Genomic DNA, 13,928 nt, shown 5'->3' with positions numbered 1-13,928 from the left:
CCAATGGCTCTTACAATCAATGGAGGAGGTTTAAATGGGCCATCAAGACTAGATCACTAAAAGCAGCTTTTGTATTCTGAGTTTTTTGTCTCAGCACGTTTCTTAAAAGAGTTTTAAAAATTGTGTGACGTTTTGTGGAATACACTTATTAGCTTACTTCTCCAAGAGTTAGATTAGATTGGTACCACTTTGACAACTGTACGGTAAATATAAAGCTAAATGCAGTAAACGTTTAGCTTATTTTAGCTTAGCTTAGCATATAGCCTGGAAATGAGAAACAGCTAGCTAGCTAGCTAGTAAGTAGTCCCTACCAAGAAATGACATAACTCACTTTGACAACAAAGTTTTGTTTTTTTAACTTGGTTTTTGTGAGTATTAACCACCAACATCTGCCTACCAACACCTCTCAAGGTGCTGGTAGGCAGATTTTGTTACCTTTGAACAGAGCCACGCTAGCTGTTTCCACCTGTTTGTAGTCTTTGTGCTAAGCTAAGCCAACTGGCTGCCGGCTCCTGTTACTTATTTACTGCACAGACATGAGCGTGATGCCAGTCTTTTGGTAAGAAATTCAATAAGTATATTTTCCCCAAATATCAGTGGCTTTAAAGAAGTTCTAGCCAATGCAGTAAGCAGTGAGCGAGTCCGTTCTGTCGGCCACATGCTGTTCACTGGTCTCAATAAGGCCTACGTGATATTAACGGATTCGAGGAGAGTTTTGTTCATTTGATTATTTGTGCTTGTCTTGGTCCAGTGCTATTAAGTCAGAAAAGAATTCTCCCATACTCAGCCCTCCTCCTGTCTGTCACCCCCCCCACACACACACACATCCCCTGCAGTGTATTATCTGAGCGCCATGTCTAATGCGGTCCAGAGGGAGGCTGGCGGAGGTAGATGTCTATCCCAGCCCAGAGACAGCTCACACCACCCCTCCTCCTCCTCCCCTGCAGCTCTCTCACTTCTCATTTCTCAGACAAACTTCTCCCTCCCGTCTTATCTTTCACCTCATCTCTTGTCTTTCTAATCCCTTTATCTAACCTTCCTTTATCTCAAGCTGGCTTGTTTTCATTTGCTGCTTTTTTTTTGTTTCCAAAGTCATAGCTGCCATTGAGGAGAATGAGGTCATATCCTCACTATTTATTTATTTGATTCTCTTTTTCGGATGTATGGAATAGTTTGACATTTGAAATACAGTTTTTTTTTTTGGTTGTCTGCTGAGAGTTACAAGAAACTTCACACCACTTTCACACCTGTATGCTAGATATGAAGCAGCAGCAGCAGCTAGTTAGCATAGCTTAGCACAAACACTGGAAACAGTAGGAAAAGACTAGCGTGCCTACCAGCACCTCTAAAACTCATAAGTTGGGCAAAGAACCACAAGCTGTGCGTTATTTTATGTGCGGGCCTATTTTTTGGCCAGACGCAGTGACTCCATGGGTTTTGTGACCTCTGGAAAAAGTAGTTCCAGTTTATAATCCATAACTATTGTTGAACTATTCCTTTAATTGTACACATGGTGGTTATTTTGTAAGCTGATACAAGTATTTTTAAGACCTATATGTTTAAATTTGATTATTCAAAGACCAACAATGATAATATTTAGCCCCCAGAAATTTAGTGCAAAACACTGTTAAATGCTGCTTTATGTCTGGAATTAAAATGAACTAATAATTTAACAGTTAACAAAGAAATATAATATGGATGAAACCAAATAATCAAAAAGGGTGGCGGGGGACCTCATTATATCTAAAATCCTAGCTTTGGTCCTGTTTCTAAATCATGCTGCTGTGATTCCAAACCTTTTTGGCTTGTAGAACGTTAAAATACAGGAGCATCGCCTCGTTACGAGAATTGTAAAATGTATTTACAAAACAGACTGTCAAAATTTGATTTCACAAGAAAAATGACGGCAGGAAGTATAAGTTCAACCAAACATAACATCGCAATGACTGACAGCCAATATGAAGGCCCCAGTATCTAGATAATCCTCATCCATCAGCTCATTTTCCTGTGCTGCCCTTTACTCCCGTTTCCTTCCTTTCTCTGCAAGTGCACCGCGCTGCCTCTCTTTCGTTCGGCCCTTTGGTCACCGTGTCGTGTAAGACTGTCGTGCTGAGCTTTGCTTTTTGGCAGAGGAGAGGGGAGCGGGAGAGATAGGGAGAAGGGAAGGGAGGGGGGGAGATAGAGAGGGAGAGAGAGAGAAAGAGAGAGAGAGAGAGGAGGAGGAGGAGGAGTTATTTTGCTCTCTTCGTGCCTCCTCGCTGAGCTGCGTGCCTGTCTGCTCTTCTCATGTGCATGCAAGATCGCGCAGGTTGCCCTTTATTTGCCCCCATCTCTCTCTTTCTATCTCCCAGTCTCTCTCTCCTAGCCTCCCCCTCTTAATCTCTCTTACAGCCTTTCGTCTTCTTTCCCCTTTTTTTTTTTCCAATCTCCTTTTCCAACCTGCCCCCTCTCATCAGCTCTTAACAGCTTAAAATCCCTTTGTCCTCTCATCTTAATGATTCTACCTCCTTCTCTCTCTCTCTCTCTCTCCCTCCCTCTCTCTCTCTCTGTCTCCCTCCCCTCCTTCCCTCTCTCCGTCTCTGTCTCTGTCTCTCTGTGAGTCATGCAGCGGGCACTGGCTGGGTTTGTTTGCCTGACTGCCCTCTAGGAATTGCTGCTGGCACACAGAGAGCACTACTTTGTAGACCTGCTGGCTGGCATTAGAAAAAGAGTCAGAGGAGGAGAGCAGGAGAAGATGTGGAGGGAGGACGGTGGGGATGAGAGAGACGAGGGAAGTGGGGACAGAGGAGGGACGAGGTTGCCGAAAGAAGGGCCGTGTGTGTGTGTGTGTGTGTGTGTGTGTGTGTGTGTGAGAGAGAAAGATAAAGGCACGCAGAGAGTGAGGTAGAGCCCTCATAAGAGCAGCGACAGAACTTTGAATTATTCAAAGGAGTCAAGATTATTGTGTGTGATGTTTGATGCAGTCCCACAGCAACCATGTTTTTACATCTTACGTCCCCGCTCGTTCGTCCAAAGTGAGTCTCTGAATGGAGACCAGGCTTCTAAAACAGATACAAATCATTTTGGATGCATTTAATATTTCATTTGGATCTCATTGTAAATTAGATTCAAGTGTGTGTGTGTGTGTGTTTACGCGCACATCGTTTTAAATCAAGCTTATTAAATTTTCCAACCTAAATTATTCATTTTGTAAAAAGGGGGTTTCTTTGTAGAGAGAGGAGACAGTTAAACACTCCCACACTGATTTGTAACATGCTGTTTTTGCAGTGACTGAGCGCATGCAAAATTGCCTTCGCTGATTTTTCAATCAAGGGTTGTAATAGACTTGAAATGTTATTTCAACCTCTAATAGACGGTGTTACCAAGAAAAGCAGCAGAACATTACCTCTGTTAACCTGCTGTGCAACCAGACACATTATTTCTCCACGGGAGATACAGTTACTCAGAGACACGTTCAGAAGTATTCTCTGTATCCAACAGCACTTTATTTACTTTATTTCACCTCTAAAATTCTGTATTTTAAGCAAGTGAGTCATTCAGCATTCATATCACTGTGTGTTTAAATGTCACCTTGCATGAGTGTCTCATGTTCTCACTGAAAATGGCTTAAAACACAAAACTTCTTGTTTTTCCAATCTGTGATAGTGTACTTTTTTTTTTTTTTTTTATATTATGGGATTATTTTTGTAGTTTCTGAAACGCTGCTCTCTGCTGTCCTCACCTCCTCCCTACTGCTCTGCTCTGCTCTGCTCAGCCAAAACTCTCCACACACACACACACACAGGTTTCACAGTGTAGCCCCGTACTTCCGGCTTAAGCTTTTTCATATTGCTCTAATATCTCTGTCACTCACACACATGCCGGCATGCAAGCAGGCACGCACGCAGGAGCTTGCATACATGTGTTTATTTTTTGCACACACATGTATCTGGAAATGTCTAAGCTTTGGTCTGTATTAACCCAATAACTCGTCCCTCCCCTCTCACACGCATGCACACATAAACACACTGACATGCATGCACACATGTATGCACACATACACACACACACACACACACACACACACACACACAACTTCCTGCATTAAGCCCAGGTCCATATTGCTCCAACGATGCCCAGCTGCAACCAATGAACATTCCAGTTACTGTTTTTTTTCCCTCCCTCCCTCCCTCTCTATCATTTCAAATTTCAGCTCTAAGCCTTTAAGAGAGCCAGCAGCCAAATATGGTCAGGCTTGTGTCGTGAACTTTGCGCGACCTTCTAAAGCAGCATAGAGATCGTGACCTTTAAGACCCTGCCTGAGGCTGAGCTTTAGGCACCGTTTTGCATGAACACAGAGAGAGGTCAGATGTGCATGTGCATGTACGCACCCGATCATGGGTAAGTCCGAGAGACGGTTCATGACCTGTGACTTACTGAACAATACTGACCATTCAGTAGCTCTTTTTTTTTTTATCTCTGTATATTAGTTTATGGGTTCCTAATTATCTCCAGCACATTTTTATGGCCTCATTTTTTCTTTCTCTCTGACATTTTATTTCTTCCTCTTAAAGGTGTAAAATATTAAGGAAATGGAACTGTACAGTATAGAGTGGTAATCCGCTCCAGCCACTGAACAGGTGGTGAAACTAGAAAACTACGCAAACTGAGCAAACACGTATGTATATATGTATATAGATATATTTAACCGTCTTCTGTCATAAGATTTAGTGGCTAGAAGTTACCACAATGGTTCTTCTTGTGGAGACGGAGCTGGAGTGAAATTTCCCAAAGGTCTTGGATGAAGCTACTTCTTGGGTTTTCCACATCCAACCACATCTGTGCTGAGATATGGAAGTGGGTACCAAAATTCCTCTGAGCCACCTGATTTTTATTTCCGTCTGGTGCATTCCCATCTGAAACTGTGGCAAGCCATGTCATGATGAGGCATGGAAGTAGCAAACATGCAAAATTAAAAGAAAAAAGCCTCCTCTGTGCTTGATCTGAGCAGGTACAAAAGTTAAGGCCCTCTATCTCCGCTTGTGTGTGCAGCTCTGTCAGCCTTTCTCTCTCTCCATTTTATCATCATCTTTCTCTCTGGCTGTGCTCCACCAGTCTTGCTGTCATCTCCTGTTTATCTAATTGGGGTTCAGAGGACCTGAGTCTGGCAGGGAGGGGGACAGGAGACAGAGATGAGGAGGAGGAGGAGGAGGAAGAGGACGCAGGCGGAGACACAGAGACAAAGAGACTTTAGGGACAGGCCCATAGGTGCCTGACAAGGCCGGAATATTCAAATGAAATTGAATTAATCAGTTTGGAGTGATGTTTGCACCATCAGGAAGTTAGGAGTCTGCAGTGTTAAGCCTACAGAAGGATTCTTGGTTTGCAGTCCTGTTAAATCCACTAGTGGCAATAAGTCAGGGCTTCATAGTCTTGCTTATAATACTGTATTACCGTCTAGACTTATTGTAATGATTAAATGAAAAAAAAAAACAGTAGCGGGGTAATCTAATCACTAAGCTCTGGCTCTAAACATCATTTTAAAACCCTCTGTTCTTAAAATGTGGATGCTGCTAGTATGTTAGCTTTAGCGTTAGCTGTGTGCAAAACATGCATTTGCTTGTTAGTGATTTACGACTCTGGTTTGGTCCATCAGAAATCTCATCATTTTGGGGCAACGGCACAACGAACACGCCAAAATGATTTCAGCTTTATTCTGCTCACAAAGTGTGACATTACCGGTCCTGAACAAACTACACCTGTAAAGTGTTTCTGTTGCAGCATTAGCTGATGTCTTGCTATGTTCCATCACCATAGAGGGAGTTCAAACAAGCATGTTAGATAGATACATGTTAGATTTGGATGGAATGAGGCTCCTTGATACAAGGTTTTTTATTTTGATTGTTTTGATCTATTACGTATTTCAGAAGAGGAACTTAACAATTTATGTAGATCTGTACAATGAAGCCAGTGTTTAAATTAAGCTTAAATTAAAAGCAACCAAATCATGGCATGAATTAGATAAACCTTCAACACATCTTGTTTGCCATTTTGAGCAATTAAAAGCATAGAAAATAGGTCTTTGCCACTCCTAACACACCAGTCCTCTCTCCCCAGCAAAGTACTCTTATTCAAAAGCGTGACAATCAGGTAGCTTCTTATCACACCAGTCGAACCATGCATAACACGGCCTTTCAAGGAAGAAAGAAGAGAAAGATGGCTTCTTATCAAGCACTTATTTAGGAGCTTTCAACATACTCACAGGAGGTTGCGTGTGAAAGTCTCTGGGATACATTTATGTGCGTGTATCAATATATGTTCATGTGCATCCGTCTAACTGTGTGTCTGTTTGAAGTTCAAAAGGTTAATTATGCCATATGGAGCGTGCGTGCATGCTGGCGCATGTATGCCAGTATGCACGCAAACCAAGCTCGTCTGCGCTGAGTTCAAAAGGTTAGCCGTGCCACAGCGCTGCAGATCCTGTCTTAATAATTGAGGCTTAACAAGCACATGTTAAAACATCATGATCCCCCCTCTCAGCCAGTCAGGGCTCAGACATGAGAGCAGCAAAAACAGCTTGTTTGTCCAAACTCAATTATTCACCAGTTCATGTGCCCCCTGTGAAGCCGGTCTCTTTTCTCACCTGGAGAGGTCTCTTATGCGTTATTAAAAAAAAAAAAAAAAAGTTTAGTTCTTTATGAATTTTAAAGGCTGTGATGTGCAGTAGGAGGAGCACACCTACCCACTCACCCATTAGTCACCAGTGATAAAACACCACTAATCTCCCCACATCTCTCTCACAGGGAAGGTGTGATATTTCTCTCAACCCTGCACAAAAACCAAAACCAGGAAGCTGATATCAGTTTCATAGCATGAATATGCACTTTTCATCTACAGTCAGTCCTGTGTTGTCTATTTAACACTGAGACATAAACCAGCAAGACAAGTCTGAGACTCAAAAGGATTACTAAGTAATGTCATTAATAACATTTCAAATCTCCGTCTGGTTCTTTTTTTAGGGCATGACCATAGTAGGCATCAGTATCTGCTTTTACATGTTGGATAATACAATGAGCAGGTATTATGCATTTTGTGCTCACTGGATTACTTCCAAGGAATCACATTACTTAGACCCGTCTAGGCTGCCTTTAAAAGGCCTTTTGTCTCACAATGATTTACCCTTTGAGTACAGAAACAAACAACCATTGTTCGTTGAGTTTGATAAAAAATATTATTACTGTAGCTGATTTTTCTGGTTACTTAGTTGGCATGTAATGTGAAATAAAGTTGGAATTTGTCATTGCAGATACAGCTTTAAGTGAAGTCTGACAAAGTAAACTGAAAGATGCCGAGAGTAATCAGATTACACTGAAAATTGAGTGATATTACTCGTCATAGTTCTAATGATGTAACTGTGATGGGAAATAAAAATGGGAAATATTTAGTGGCCTAAACAACCCGTGTTGTCACTAAATTGCTGCTTCCTTGTGTGTTTGTGTGTTTGTGTGTGTGCAGGGCAGACAGGCGCACACAATCACACAATGCAAATGTTCAACACAGCTGGCAACACCTCAGCTCTCTGAGGCTCGAGCCCTGTGCCAGCGCTCATTCCCATGGCAACATTATCAAACGTTCTGCAGCCATGTGGCAGCTGTCTTACGTGTTCCAGTGAAATGGCCATTCAAATGTTGATTTGAATAAATATGCTCATCCTATCCATTCAAATTGTAATATGTGGAGCCGTAGCTGAGGACACAGTGCAAAGTGAGGGCCAGCATGCAACAGAAGGGAGCAGCCTGGTCTCTGGGTGTTCAGTAAGCCTACATCTGGGGATTTAGAGTCAGGGAAGAGTGGAAGGAGGGAGGAGGCAGGAAGGGTGAGGGCCAGCAGGGGCTCATTCCCAGTGTATACAGGTGGAATTAATGGGAAGCAACAGGAAAAGACTGAATATGTGCACACCTCCCCAAGGCCTCAGGGATTATAGCTTGTGCACACACACTACACACACACAGGCTTTTCACAAATACTCGTTTAGTCTTGCAAATCTCATCGTTACTCAGCCTCCTTCAAATGGGCTATCTAGTTCACGTAGACACTTGGTTTTGGGTCTCTCACGCCCAGAACATTATTAATCCGTTCCACTCCCTATTTACTCAGACGTGTGTACACCTTCAACAATTCAACTGTACGGTGACTAAATTCCAGCAGTTGCCAAATAACGACTGGTAATGAATCAGCGCACCCATCCTGTTTTCACACTCTGTGCTGCAGTGTTTCTTAATGTAATGGGCTGGGAATCAAAATGGGTCTGGCCGCTCCCGACATGATAAATTAACTTGTATGTCTTGTTCATCCATCCAAGTCCAGCTCGGGACACTGTGGCTAGATGTGATTTTGTCCCCGAATGGAACAGAACACAAGCTCCTCGGCTCCAATGCAAGAACACACTGGCAATTTTATTCCATTACAAGTCATCTCTGTGTAGTTTATGTAAAAATACAGGAATTTTTTCGGTTCACAGTAAATCAGTTGTTCCAGTCTACAATTAGATGCTATTTTTTCCCACTATTTCTAGACATGCTGCTGTTTCTGTATGATAGATAGTGTTTATTCCAGCTGTTTACTTCAGCTACCATAGCATTAGCTAATCTGGTCCATATGAAGAGAGTTTAACAGAAAATGTCATGTATTTTTAAAACAATGATAGCCTCTGGATTCCTAGGAAATAAGCCTAGAAGAAAGCCTAAGAAGTATCAGCTCCCGTTACAGCTTCTGACACATATTCCTCAATAGATATAAGTGCTGTCTATGTATATGTACATTTTGAAGAAGAACATCCAGATCACCATCCTAACTAGAAGTTCATTGTCCAAAATCACCATTGGAACAACTAAAACATTTCTGCTGCCAAACCCTGAGGCAGAATTATGCAATAATTAAAAAAAAAAAACCTTACAGGGAAGGAAGGGAACTGAAGGATGGTGACAAGTAGGAGGGACGGGGCAAACTGAGCTTATCAAAACCATTTTGTTCGCCATCATCCAGGCCAGTATGTAAGTAAAATGGAAAACAGCTCTCCCTGTCAGAGGAAAAATGCCGGCGGTCGCTGTGGTGCAGGAAGCAGCATGCAGAGTGAAACAATAATGAACAAACAGAAAGAAAGAAAAAAAGAAAGCAATAAAAAAGAAGGGAAAAAGTCATCACTTCCTGTCCTATAGGGAGTGTGCTGGAGGAAAAGTGGGCACCTTTGTGGGAGGAGGAGGGGAGTATTTGTTTGAGAGCGTGTGAGAGTGTGTGAGGCGTGTGTACGTGCAGCCTCGGTGGAGGTGGGGACGAAACAACAGGATGCATAGCCCTTTAGGAATGTGTACAGCCTGATGGCACGTCTGTGAAAACCATCCCTCCTCCTCTGCACCTCCTCTTTCTTTTCTCCCTCTTTCCTCCCTTCAGTCTCCCCTTGACTGCCCCCCCCACCCCACCCCCACCCCTCTCTGTATGGGACAGCTGTCACACAGGCAGCAAGAGGGACATCTGAAACTGAGATAGTGGGAATAACTAAAGGAGAGAGGATGAATGCAGAGAGATTGACAGGTGATGGGCAGAGGGAGAGAAAAGGCCTTTAGGATCTGGGATATGTAAGAAAGGTCAGAGTTATTGCCTTTCGAAGGGGGAATGATAGATATAGAGAGTGAGAACAAGTAACCCCCCACCCCCCCACCCCCACGACACAAGCTGGTGATTCCAAAGTTTAGTGCTATGCGTCACATCTTGCTGCCGTAGCATGAGTCACCCGGGGATCTCAGGGGAGTCCTGTGAATGACTACAGCGTGCAGCCCAGGGCTTCAAGGGCTGCTTTGTTGGCCTGTGTGTCACACACTCTTCCTGCGGCGAAGTATCTCAAAAAGTAGAGAAGCCGTAAAGAAATCTCTCATCTGACTTTTAATTGTATCGTTTACCTTACACCTGCACTTTTGCCTCCTATATCACTGCAGCTCTCATATATGAGGCCGGATCTTACTTTTTTTTGACAAGTAGCCTTGGGCATGTTCCCTTCCCATTGATTTCATCCACATTCTTTTCCCATGTAAAAACCTTGCCTCCTCTATTTCGCTCTCGCACATCCCCTCCTGTTCCCTAGACCCCACACCGCCCCCCACCCCACCCCCCCGAAAAACAGCTGTTCTCCATTCGTCCTGATTATCCTGGAGACCAGAACAGAGCAGACCATGTAAAAGAACAGTACAGACTGCACTTTATTCATTGTGCTCCATGCTGCTTAGCTCTGGCTGGCTAACCAGCCACAGCAGGCCTGCATTCCAGCCTTCTGCAGTCAGCCTGCAAACTCTGTTCCCTACTTTTTGAAATTTGTAGCCAAAGTGATTCACTTGACCAATAATATCAATAACAACAGCAACAACAACGACAACAATAATAATAAGAAGAAGAACAAGAAGCAGAAGAAGAAGAACAATAATAATAAGAACAGTAATAATAATGATAATAAAACAGATCAGTCATGTTGGAAATCATGCACTAGCATTGATAAGAAGCATCTTAAATGTGTCCATTCAGTGGTGTAATGAGCCGGATGGTCGCATTTTCAGCCAAATTACCTCCTGACCGGCAGGAAGGCCATTTTAAAAATGGCTGGTAAAGGAGAAGCATTAGTGTAAATGTAAATGCCTACAGCATGTGTTGTTTTCTCCATGAGTGAAAACCCTCCACCACTGACCAGAACATCTGACATGAAAACAGTTTCCAGTCTTGTGCTGTGCACACTTTACGATGTCTGCCACATGATAATGTGAACCAGTTCAACTTAATTCTGTACAGAAAAATGTCTCAATTTTTGTGGTGTTTTCAACTAATCTCATTTTCCAATGCATATAATTAGCTTTGAAATGTATCTTAAAGTATTATACTGATGCCTTGTAAATGACACATGATTCATCAATAAAGCCTCAAAGCTGACTTCCAATTATTTAGGATGCAGTACCCAGCAATGTGTGGGAGGGAGGAAAAAAACACTTGTTATCCTAATTAGACTGTGTGTAATTTAATATGGATACTAATACTTCTATTGTGTTTTTCATTTCAAAAGTGTATAGAATTAAATTCAAAATATTTTCCCAGAGAAAATAGAAGTTGTGGAAATGTCAGAGTCTGTAAACAATGACTGCACAGTGTGACTCACTGTATGACTCGTGTGCCTGGTTCACATCTTCTATAAATGGCTTGGTCATCAGATTTAGTGTAAATGGGTCCCACGTGGGTCAGCTTCATGTTGGGAAACACTGGCCTGGTGTGACAGAGGTGTAGTATCATAACACACACTGTGTCTCTTTGGCTGTCAGTCTTGACTTTGACTTTCCTATGGTGTCTCCAGATTCTGAGCCACGTCACACAGTTACAAAAATGTTGACATTTAGTTCACAGAGTAGCTCAATGTTCTACTCTCTCTGTTTCTAAAAAAAAGGGGAATGAAAATGTTCTGTTTTTTTTATTTCTAAATGAACAGCACATTAACTGTATCAGTGGTGAGGGTCCTCTCGCAGCCTCTTCAGTAGATAATCATCCATCCTGTATTAACATGATAAGAGATTTCCTTCTATTGTTATGCACAATACAATATACAATACACACTATAACAAATTACACCTGAATACACCAATTATTTCTTTAAACACTGATCGCTCAGAGATCCACAATAAAACCAACATTTTGGAGTCAGGTGGCTTCTAAATGAGAAGTCACATTTATGTTGATCAACAGAAAATGTTTTGGGAGCTATTTTGATAATTAATTGCATTCGGACTGTAAGTTTGTCCTTTTTAATTTGAAGACGAATGAAGCTTGTCATTAGGTTTAGGGAAAACCAGATCAACAGATTAATAGAAATAATGAAACAAATATAAGAAAAAAAAATGTGTTGGTTGTGTTTAGGCATTAGGCTCAGAGCATTTGGTTATGGTTCAGAAAACATTGCGGGTGTGATTGAATGTTGGAAAGTCTTTATTGCGTTATATGAATATTGCATTTAATGCACGTAATCCATTCATGAATTAGGTCTCATGTATGACATCACTACTTAGTAGGCACCAGGATTACTGATTACTGCCATGTTTCCTGACCAAGTGTCCAGGAGAAAACACTTCGTGTCCAATTTGTAAAGGCTTTATATGTAAAGGTAGCTGCTATTGACTCCATCAGTGTTAGCAGGAAAACAAGAGGCCGTTACTGTAACATGCAGGGAAAGAGGGCCAGTAGTGAGTGCATCAACAGCCTGAATCTGTCATCTGTGTTTAGTAAATGCTTGTTGTTATTTCTTTTCTCTCGAAACCTTGGCAACAGGCCTTGGGGGCGTCATGGTCCCCAATCATCTGATATCGTTTTGGCAGTCCCGCCTGATTGAACTGCACACATGTGCACACACACATACTGTAGTTTGACAAGGTGCTAAAGGGGGTTTACAGGATATTGGTGAGGTCAGGGCTACAGTGTCTGGTTCTCTGGTAAATATCCTACACACACCCTAAACAAGGGAGACGTAAAGAGAGAAACACCAGAGCTCCAGGAACAGATCGTCGTATTCACCGGGGGCTGGTTTACCTGCTCTGTTTCTATTCCAAACTCTCAGAGCATTTCTGCTGCAGAGGACGGTAGTTGTTTCAGGTCATTTTCACTGACTCAGTCTTAAGCTGTTTGTACTTACTAGCCAACTGATGTTTACTGCCAAACACAGCTGCACGGTAAAATGGAGATTGTGGGATAGAACGGAAAGCAGCATGAAGGGCACGATACACATTTTCATCACTGTAAACCATGTAAAAAGATGATGCTTAGGTTTTATACTTATCAGGGTCCAATAAGCCCAAATAGCAAGGAGAAATAAAAAAAATGCATATCAAACAAGAGCTCGGGTCTTAAGAGGTTAAAGGTTGTGTTACAGACTGATCAGCTAGTCCCTCAAAGGGTGATTTGTTAGCTTGTTTCAAATTCTTGCATCTGTTCAGAATTCAGATTCAGATTGGAGTACAGGCCCCCAGAAACACTAGTTTCTGCCTATAATCTGGTGACAGATAAAACAGCTTTGCTCTGCTCCATTGCCATTTCTGTCCTTTTCTTTTCTTTGGCAATGGAAGTTGCCCTTCAAACAGTAGTAACCGTTCTATAGCCGACCCTGACCTCTGACCTCTGACCTCTTAGGGCCGTGGATCTCAAAGCAATAGTTTGATGTACTGCAAAATATGCTTATTGGCTTTCTTTACAATAGTTAGAGGAGAACTTTGTTACTACTCTTTCATCTGTCAGGTGTCAGCAGCTGTTTAATAGCATAAAGACTGGAAACAGGGGGAATCAGCTAGCCTGGCTTTGTGTGAATCATAATTAGGTATCATAATTGGCCTATGAGCGCTAAAACTCACTAATTCAGCTGTAATTCAACTGCAACTTATTCCTTATTTAGCGATTTAGCAACTTGTACTCTTATTTAGTGAGCTTCATACATTCATGGTAAGTGGACGTTCATTTCAGGCAGGGCCAATTCCACTTGTTTCTCCCTGCTTCCAGTCTTCGTGCTAAGCTAACCAGCTGCTGGCCGTATTCCTAAATTTACCAGACACGACAGCGAGTAAGCATATTTCCAAAAATGTTGAATCATTTCATGACAGTACACGGTGCAGTAGCTGACCTCCGACGTGGACCTTAATGTTGCATACAGTTTAGCAGTTCAAACATTTCCTGAGAACACGTAGCTCACAGATGAGACACATTTCCCTCTTCCCTCCCTGTAGACATAACAGCATGATCAGCCTACATTTGCTGCTTGACAGGTGAAAGCAGGTGGGAGGGCCGTGGGCGTCGTTCACTCGAAAGGGGAGATGAAAAGAACAGGATGATGCCATTCTCCGTCCTCCCTCTGTTCCGATTCCTGCCCCTGCGTCGGTGTG

The sequence above is a fragment of the Pempheris klunzingeri genome, chromosome 4, assembly GCF_042242105.1.
Source record: "Pempheris klunzingeri isolate RE-2024b chromosome 4, fPemKlu1.hap1, whole genome shotgun sequence".
In the NCBI taxonomy this organism is placed as follows: Eukaryota; Metazoa; Chordata; class Actinopteri; order Acropomatiformes; family Pempheridae; genus Pempheris; species Pempheris klunzingeri.
This window is presented reverse-complemented; position numbering follows the sequence as displayed.